The following is a 10211-nucleotide window of genomic DNA, read 5'->3' as shown; positions in this document are numbered from 1 at the left end:
TTTTTTTTTTATAAGAAGTAGACTGGCAGGTCCTTCTTAGTCTGTCTTAGTTTGGAATCTCTAATTTATACCTGTCCACCCTGGGTAACCCTGCTGGCCTTTGAAATTTTGAAACACCAGTGGAATAGCTTTCAGTTTCACCAGAACACATAGGCCACCACAGGTTGACAAACTGACAGAAAAGCAAAATTAAGAGAGGCGGGGAACACAGACATTGAGGAAAGAATGGGAACTTTGGATCAAGATACGGTAGATCTAGAACCAAATCTTATCTGTTGAAACCTTGGACAAGACAAATAACACATTCATTGGAGATGCATCATTCATATGCATTGTGTGTTAGTCTGGGTAGACTTGAGAAGTGAATCCAGGGAGATATTCATACGTGTATAAGAAATAGTTTTATATAAAAGAGCAATTGTATATTGAGGAACCATCCCAGCCCAGTTCAGATCAAGTCCATCAGTCAGATATTAGCCCATATGTCAGATACCAATCTATAAGACTCATGCAGCACATGCAATGATGTTGAATGCAGGAAGATCACAGGCCAGTGGGTGGAAAGTCTTGTGGATCCAGTGGTGGTAGAAGTATCTCAGTGCTGGCATGGGTCTCCATGTGGCTCCTCCAATTCCAGGGCTCTGGCTGCATCAGTGCAGCTCCATCAGGCTTGTCATCAAGAATGTCTCCCAGGGAGTGTCTGTGTGTTCTGCCACCAGCGAACTATTAATCTCCTTAGCACCTCCAAATGAGGTCATCAAACTGCAACCCGATTGACAGGCTAAATTCCACCCCATTCACTCTTAATAGTCTCTCAAGTTGACAACAGATTATGTAATTACCACACATTGATTCCCTTCTCATGCAGAGGCAGATATAGCTTATTTATTATCTATTTATTTTAAAATTGTTTTATTGGCATATACTTCACATATGCTACAGTTAAGGGTTTAATCAAATCGAGAATATATGTTAAATGATCAGCACAATCAATTTCAGAATATTTTCTTCCCATACTCACTGTTTTTAGCTCACTTCCTCCTATCCCCCTGTTTATGCCCATAGGCCATTATCAATACTGTTACTGTCTCTATAGATCTACCCACCATGGACATCATATATAGAAAATCGTACAAAGCACAGGGAGCAAACAAGCAAAACAAAAAAGAGAAAAACAATGACTAGACAAAACATAGAAAAACCTCAATAAAAAAGAAAGCAGAAAATATTAAACTCTGAAACAACTTTAAAACAGGTCAAAAGGGAGATCAATTGATAATGAATTACATTTTAACCTAACTATATTTGCCACAATGGACTACACAATGCTCTCTATCTGATACCAACGCTATTCCTATGACTCAGCCACGGCAGAGGAGATTCAATAGAGACTGAACCCATGTGTAGACCCTGCACCTGGATTTTGGGGTTCCACTGTCCACCACAGCCTTTTGCAAACAGGGTGGTCACAATTTAAGCTCTGATACCCTTCCCATCTTTGGATTTCATTCTTTATCATCCTTGGATCACACAGGCTGGTGTGCTTCTTCCTTGTGAACTTAGTGGATGCTTCACTGTTTGAAGATTAACCTTTAAGTCCCCAGGCGCTCTTCTCTGTGATGGTCAGGGAGAGTCTAGTTTCTTCACCACGCTGAGCTGGAGCACCCATATCTTCAGTGATCGCTTCATGACTTCATGAGTGTGAGCCTCAAACAGGCAGGCAGGACGATTTTATACTTGCATTCTTCCCATACGGGGCCCAGAAGTTGGCTCTTTTGTCAAGCTTATGAACTGACACATGCAATTGAGCTCAAGTCCCACTCCTTCGGTAACAGTAATGAATATCCTTTCATTGGATATCTACCACACACAATGTACTTTAAATCAGTAACGTGCGTAAGTCTCCTAACAAACCAAGGTGGGGGCAGGGGTCTTCTTCTTATCTCAGTTACAGACAAGGAAACAGTGTCTCCTGCAGTTGAAGTAATAGTCTCAAAGGCACAGAGCTGAAAATAACAGACCTGATATTCAAAAGCAGGTCTTGCTGGCCCCGAATCTATTTTTCTACGATGCACAAACATCACTTGGATTTTCTGAGTCTCGGGTTCCTTCTCTATGAAATGGGAATGCTAGTTTCCCCTCCGGGAGCGCGTGTGGTACGATTAAGTGCTGGCTGGTACCCGACAGGCCATCTGCTTAAACCCACCAGCCGCATGGTGGGTCTAACACATGGCTCTCTGCCGTTCCGAACCTCACAGCCTTGGAAGCCCCATGTGCAGCTCTACTCTGTCCTGCAGGGTCACCGTGAGTCAGAATGGACTCTGCAGCAATGTTCTGTTTGTTTGCTTTCCTTTCCTAAAGCGGGGATTGAGTGAGATGACTTGCAAAGGCAAGACCAGGAGGACTGCGGCTCCACGTGGACTAGAAACCAACTGCCTTAGCATGGCTTTGCTCCAGGCCCTCGGGGTTATTGCCTCATGTAAGGGAAGTGGGCTGAAGCAAAAGACAATGTTGGGACCCGACAAACTTAGGTTCAAATCCCAACCTTTCTAACTGTTGGATGCATTGTCTTCTTGAAGCCCTGAACTTCATTTGTTATTTTTCTGAGCCCCTTTCCTCGTGTACAATAGAGATGCTAATCCTATGTCAGAGTCCCTACATCACACAAACCATTAGTGAGCTTGCCTGCTAACTGAAAAATGGGAGGTGTGCGTCCACCCAGAGGTGCCTCAGAGGAAAGGGCTAGCAACAGATCTGCATGTCATTGAGACCCCTATTCTGACAGACAGGAGCCTCTTTTGAGTCTCAGTCAATTGGTTTTATGTCGATGTCACAACATACCATGAGGAGCAAATGAGTCGGCACAGTAGGTGCGTGGGGTGTAGGAGAGGCTCAGCACATTGGAATGCCCTTCCTCTTACTCCTTTCCCCAGGTCCACGTGGAGCCGCTGGGTCGTGCTTACACCCTATGCCTCCAGAGAGCCTCCAGGCAGATCCAGTCACTAGTCCAGTGTCCTTGGGGAAGAAGAGAACATTCCTAGGAGGAAGGAAACATGGAAAGAGCCAGCTATCTGGCCTCAGCCTCCAGGCCAAGTTCTGACTCTTCGAATGCTCTCCCAGGAGAAAGGGGGCAGAGGAGTCCAACAGGGTCCTACTACGTGGAGACTCAGAGAAGAAAACGCACCAACTTGCATCTTCCACTGATGGGAGGGAGGGAGGGAGGGAAGGAGGAAAGAGAAAGAATGGAAAGCAGCCATTAGAGGAAAACCTCCCTTTCTATTTTGGTATCAACATGCATGAACAATGGGCTCTCACACAACATGAAAACCACACCAGTGTTGCTTCTTTATCGAAAGTCATCATTCAGCAAATAATTACTCCCCGCCCCCACCCTCGACTCAGGCACCCTCATTTCAACCTTCTACTTAGACTGTTGGCCCTTATGTCAACCAAGCGACGAACCAAGTGTGGAGCAGGCTGCCTAGCTGAGAAGGTGCGGTGAGTCATCTGGGAGGAACCCACAGCGGAGGAGCAGGAATGCACAGCTTCACCTCGGGATAGACTTCATCCTTAGCCCTCAGCTCTGTTGACTCAGGGACAGTGAGCTGGGTCCTTGAGGTTCAAGAGCACCTACCGCTAACACAGAGAGAGCTGCATTCCTTATCACTTCCCACCAAGGGAGCAGGGAGAGGGCTTCACTAAGGAATGGCTGCAAAATACTCGCACCTCTTCACAGGGCCCTATAGGACAGGGTAGAACCGCCCCCGGGGTCGCTGAGATGGCACTCTTTACAGGAGTTAAAAACCTCCTCTTTCTTCCACGGAGCAGCAGGTGACTTGGATAACTGATCTTGAGGTTAGCATCCCGATGCACAACCCATTATGCCAGGGAGGCTCAAGAGTCCTCGGGGAGCACAGTGCAAATGCTCAGCTCTTAACTGGAGGTTGGAGGTTTGAGTCTGCCCAGAGCCACTTCAGGAGAAAGGCCTGGCCATTTGCTTTGGCCAAATCAACCCTGGAGAGCCGGTCTTCTCAGACACAAGGGGCTCACCAGGGGCTGGGACTGACTTGCTGGCCACTGGTTGATATGGCAAGCGAGTAAATTCTCACCAACTGTTCCATAAAATGGCATTGAACTGCTTTCTCTGAGCAACAATTTGCTAACCTCAAAAGCTATCAGGGAAAGGAGGAGGACAGCATTCACAGTAACACCTTTATTTTATTACATTAGAGTTTATCTAGTCTCTCATTCCATTGCATTTCACGTCATTGAATTCCATTTTATTTTACTTTATTCAATTCCATTGATTTGAGGCCTTTTTATTGCATTTTGTCCCATTTTGTTATGCTGTTGACAGAAGGTGTGGGGGTGGGGGTGGGGGTAGGGGTGGAGGAAGCAGCTCTGGAAGAGGAAGTGAGCTCTAGGTGTGAGGACAAAGCCGGGCCCCCTGGGCTCCACTCTGTTTTCCTCAGCGGATGGTTGTATGGGGAAGTCAGAAAAGGCTGTCTTGGGGACAAAAGGCGGCTGAATTTTGCAGGCAGAAGTTGTTGAAACAGTGTGTCTTCTGTTGTGTATATTTTCACCAAGAAGAAGAAAAAGAAATAGAAAGAAAGAAAGATAATAAAAGTCTTTCCTGAAACCTCTTTCCACTATGAACTGGGGTGACTTCCCCTGTAGGTGGCCCAGAGAGAAGTTGGAGGCGGTACCCCGCTGCGCTTGCTGACCAAGAGGGAAGGGAGTCCGATCTTCATGGGGAGGCTTTGAGCAGGTCTGGGTTTTCTGGGGTCCTCGATGGCATAGTGGTAATGCACTCAGCTGCTAATGGCAAAGGTTCCAACCCACCAATCTGCTTCAGGGAAAGCAATTCTACTCTATCCTACAGAGTCACGCAACCAAATCCAACACAATCACTGCCATTGGAGTCCATTTGGACCGTGGCGGCTCTATAGGACCGAGTAGAGCTGCCCCTTTAGGTTTCCAAGACTGCAATTCTTTTTTTTTTTAAATCATTTTATTGGGGGCTTGTACAATTCTTATCACAATCCATCCATGCATACATCTTGTCAAGCACCTTTGTACATTGTTGCCATCATTATTCTCAAAAGGTTTTCTTTCAACTTGAGTCCTTAATACCAGCTCCTTGACTACCATTCTTTATAGGAGCAGAAAGCCTCCTCTTTCTCCCATGGAGTGGTTGGTTGTCTCGAACTGCTGCCCTTGTGGACTACAGCCCAATGTATAATCACTACACCAGCACGGCACCTTCATAGGGCCATTATATGTCAGAAGTAGGTTGGCTAGGCTGGTAGTAACTGAGTGGGAGGGACTCATTGGGCACCAAATTGTGTGTCCATTAGACCCAGAGAGCAAGGTGACTCACCATGCCAGGTCAAGAATGGCACTTTTCCTTCTTAAACCTACAGTCTGTTGAACAATGACTACCAGTGGGGTAATCTGCAACAACAGGGCAATCTCATATAATTGGGGTTCATGGCTCCTGGGGGTGGGCTAGGATCCGGGTCATGGGTTCAGTGCTTCCAATTCACTCTTGTGCTCAGAGTAAACCTCAGAGCCACGTACTGAGAACATCACCCTGTTACTCAGGGGGAACAGTTAAGGTTTTCAAGGATTAAGGAAGTTTTCGGAGTCCTTTCAGGAGAATCACAACACAATTTTCCAGTTCAGGTTGATCTGACCCCAGAGCCCAAGCATTAGGCATGGGACTAGACTCTTTCTCTGACAACTGTTGTTGGCAGTCACTGTCTTTAGCAAGGCGAGTCCCGGGAGCCTGGTGCAAAGCAGACTAGGACAAAGCCCAGCCCTGTTTCACCGCCATTCCTGATCATTGGTGGGGTGAACCGGTTCGTGTGGCTGTTGTGGCAAACCATCATGAAGAACCTCCCCCTCCTTATTTAGCTGGCCCTCTACTAAATAAGATGTCCTTGTCTAGCCACTAGTCTTTTCTGATGACATGTCCCAAATCAGCAAGAGCAAGGGCAGCCATCTTCACTGCGGCAGAACGTTCTGGCTGTGTTTCTTCTTCTCAGACAGATTTGCTTGGTCTGGCTGGCTGCAGTGTACTCAATATTGTTTGCCAACACCACAACTCAAGTGCATCGATTCTTATTTGTTTTGGTTTCCTTTCGTTGTTCAGCATCCTCATCCATCTGAAGCAATCACAGAAACCGTTGTCGGGGTGGTGCTCGTTAGTCATCCACGTGACCTCTTTGCCTTTTACTCTGAAGTCTAGATATGGCCATAATCCCCTTCTTTGTTTAAAGGTGGTTTTTTTTGCATATACTTCACATATCATACAATTTAATTGTTCAATCATGTTCAGAACAGGTTCTTCTCTTACTCATTAGCTCATCGTTGTTACAGCCTCATTTCCCTCCATCCTCCCCTGCCGGGCCCCTTTCCAATCATCATCTACAGAGATCTCACCATCCTCCTGGATTTCATGTACAGAAAACCTTAAAAAATAAGACAGCAAGCAAGCAAACACAGTAAGCCAACAACAACAACAACCAGACAAACTATAGAAAAACCTCCATCAAAGAGAAACAGGACGTAATAAAACTGAAGCAACTTAAAAAATGGGTCAAAAGGGAAATCAAATGATAAGGTATTACATCTACTTTGCAATGTCCTCTGTCTGGTACCAAGGCTGGCCACACTTCTTGTCTACCATCAGAGGGGAATCAGTGGAGACTTGATCTAGGTGTGCACCCTGCAAATGGATTTTGGGCTTCCAGTGTGCCCCATAGCCTTCTGAAAGCAGGGTATTCACAATATAAACTCTGATACCACTCCCTCCATCGGATTTGGGTTTCATTATTAATAACCCTTGGATCCCACAGGCTGCTATGCTTCTTCCATGTGGATTTAGTTGACATCTCACTTAGACTGTTTATTTAAAGACAAGCCTGCAAGACCCCAGATTTTCTGCTTTCTGACAGCCGGTCACCATCTGGCTTCTTCACCACACTTTGCTACAGGATCTTTATCTTTAGTGATTTCTTAATGAGGGTGAGCATTTGTGCTTGCTTTGGCAGCATGTAAACTAAAATTGGAATGATGCAGAGAAGATTAGCATGGACCCTGTGCAAGGATGACACGCAAATTCATGAAGCGCACCATATTTTTTATAAGAGTTGTAGGAGCCCCCAATAAAATGATTTTTTAAAAAAACGAGAGTGAGCATTTACCAGGGCCATGCCATAAGAATTAATTGTTACTAGATTGAGGCAAGAATTAATTGTGAGCACAAAATGCATTCATATATTTGTGGTTTATATACATCTCTGGTTCACTTTAGAGACATCATTTTTATTTTATGAGAGAACATTATAAATCATTCCCCTGAGGTATAATAAAATTCTATTGATATCATCATCAATTTAACCAATGTTATAGAATTGAAACTATTGTTGAGAAAAGCAAATTATGCAAATAAAGGCCAACTCTAGAATGCAATACATGAATTGTTGACTTGTAAAGATTAAACTCTTAAGTGACTGGACAGTATTTAGGTAAACCATGGGGGTTGGTGCTAGGGCAAACTCTAAGTAAATTCATTCACAGAGGCAGAACAAGACTAATACATGTCATAAGAAAGTGGGAAAGGCATTAAAATGATAAATACATGGTAATCCCAGGTTACCATTCATTAGGTAAGCTCAAAGCAAGCATAATCCCATCTCTGTTGGAGCCATAGCTGGCCCACGTGACACGGGTAGAACGACGTATTTTGTTTTCTCACTCACTGTTTGCCCATTCTTTTCTTTGGTCAACATGGCTTTGCCTCCTCATCAGCAGTGGGCCCCATGGCATGCATTGCTATGTTCATTTTCATTCTCCTGAGAGGCAAGGGCCTTGAAATACCTGTTCTGATCCCCAGGGTTCTGGCCAGGTGGAAAGGATCAGGTGTGAAGCATTCAAATTCTATTCATTGAGCACAATGCTCCTTACACATCCCTTGGCGGATCATCTGAAAGTGTGGCAAAGTCCCCTTAATGAAATGGTACGATGCCAAAGCACACCAGAAAATTAAAATACATATGAAGTTGGAGCAGTGCCTGGCCCAGTTTTAAACCAAGGAACCACCGGTTCTAAACTAAGCTGCACATTTGCCCTGAAGGTCTGCTCTCAGGCTCAGCGACACTGTGTTCTGTTGGGACCGTCTGTCTGCATTGCACAGACAGGGCTTCACTCCCGCTTTGTTTTGAGTGAGTTGCTGCTGACTGACCAACCCTTTGCTGTCCTTCTGAAGTCAGCACGGTCTGTGCAGCTGGTTCAATGTAGAAAGCAGGCCAAGACACTGACCTTGGAGCCCAGCAGGAGCCCTGATGTCATAGTGGTTACTTGTTGGGTTGCTAACTGCAAGGTCAGTGGGTTGAAACTACCAGCCTTTCCAAGAGAGAAAGATGAGGCTTTCTACTCCTGTAAACTGTTGCAGTCTCAGAAACCCACTAGGGCACTTCTACTCTGTCCTATAGGATCGCCACGAGTCAGAATTGACTTGCTCGCCATGAGCGAGACCTTGTGGTTTACACTTTCTTGGACAGTCATCACTTGCCTCGTCCATAACCCACTGCCATGAGGTCTATTCCCGTGTTTAGTGACTCGCAGGGCTTCCCAAGTTGTAAGTCTCCGCCTTACAGCTCTCCTTCAGAGGGGCTGGTGGGTCCGACCAGCCAGTCTTGTGGTTAGCAGCCCAATGCTTACCCAACAGTATCATCAGAGACACCTTCCCGCTTCCTGACCATGCACCAGTGTAACCAGACTGGTTCAGTTCATTTAGCTCTAGTAATCTCTAGCTATGTGACCCAAGGCAAATGAAGTGACCCTTCTAGGCCTCTATTTCCTCATCTGCATAATAAGGATTGTAATGACTTTCTTAATGCCATTGTAAGGATTACTTTAATAAAGTGTCAGGTTATTAGCTATGAAGAAACATATGGGATATTAGCATATTGGCTCTGAAGAGCCCCAGGAAAGAACAGAGAAGTCCCAGCTTGGAAAAGCTTGCGTGGACATTTTGACATAGCTTGGTGCCCTCATTACACAGCTTCACAAATCAAACTCACTGCCACTGAGTTGATTTTGACTCACTGAGACCCTTTAAGACTGGGCAGAACTCCCCCTGTGAGTTTCCAAGACTGTAACTGTTGACTAGAAAGCCCCGTGTTTCTCCCCTGGTGGTTTTGAACTGCTGACGTTGTGGTTATCAGTTCAACGTGTAACCACTATGCCACCAGGGATCCGAACCAAGAAGAGGCAGAAATAATTTGGTGGGCCTGATGTTTGTTTGCTACTGTAGTGAGTTCCAGAAGTTGAAGTTGAGAACCGCAGCTGACTGACGACCCTTCTGCCATTTCCCATAGCCTTGTACAGTGCCTGGGGAGTGCAGCGTATTTCGTTCACTCAGTAAATGTTTGGAAGGGGGTTGAAGTCCACCCTTAGGTCTAGTGTCAGGCTTTGCACCCATTCAACATCACGAACATCTGTGAGGTGTTTGGCCCTCAGGGACGCTAGGGAAGAACCATGGCCAAGAGGTCAGCAAGCAGGACTCTAGCGAGAAATGTGTTCATGATGGCAACCATTGTGCACTTGTATCGGTGCATGTTTCTACCATTTGGTGGCCCTTGATTGGCCCGTAGAAGGATGAAGGGTTGTTAAGATGTAGACTTTGGAGGAAGGCATGTCTGGGCCCAACACCAAGTTCCGTGGGGAAAAGACTCGCTGGCTCACAAGACCTAGTCATGATGACCTGTACCCTTCTCTGACAAATAAACCCTGGCACATTTGTATTTTCGAATGCTCCCTCTGCATGAATGTGCAATGCGGCCCAGGTGCCTGACCCTGGGCTGGTGCTGAGACATACTGATGAAAAGATGACTGGACATGATTTTGGGCCAGGCGCCTGATGAGAGACTCCACATCCTCACACGAATGAAGGGTCTAATGCTCTCCATCCAACGGGGCCTCAATTCTAAGATGTGCTGGGTATTTCATAAGCCCATTTGCAATATTCCTCTTATATCTACATATTTCTAGTTTCAGAGAGGATGAAATATGAAAATATGAAAATAATGAAGTCACCTACCATAAAAAACAAAATGTGAAAAGGGCTGAGGAAATAGAAGGGAGACTCTGAACTTTGGGGTTGGGGAGTGCTCAGAGAGCAGGAGCCATGCACTAGATTTTGA

General features: G+C 45.7%; 1 non-coding gene across 1 annotated transcript; it reads left to right on the top strand.

The window, feature by feature from the left end:
- Nucleotides 1–7039: 7039 nt before the first annotated feature.
- Nucleotides 7040–7146, top strand: LOC142441960 (U6 spliceosomal RNA). Its single transcript, XR_012783236.1, has one exon. It is a non-coding gene; the product is annotated as a U6 spliceosomal RNA (small nuclear RNA).
- The last annotated feature ends 3065 nt before the right edge of the window (nucleotides 7147–10211 follow it).

The sequence above is a fragment of the Tenrec ecaudatus genome, chromosome 2, assembly GCF_050624435.1.
Source record: "Tenrec ecaudatus isolate mTenEca1 chromosome 2, mTenEca1.hap1, whole genome shotgun sequence".
Classification (NCBI taxonomy): Eukaryota; Metazoa; Chordata; class Mammalia; order Afrosoricida; family Tenrecidae; genus Tenrec; species Tenrec ecaudatus.
Note: the sequence above shows the minus strand (reverse complement) of the source record. Positions and strands in the feature narration are given on the sequence as shown.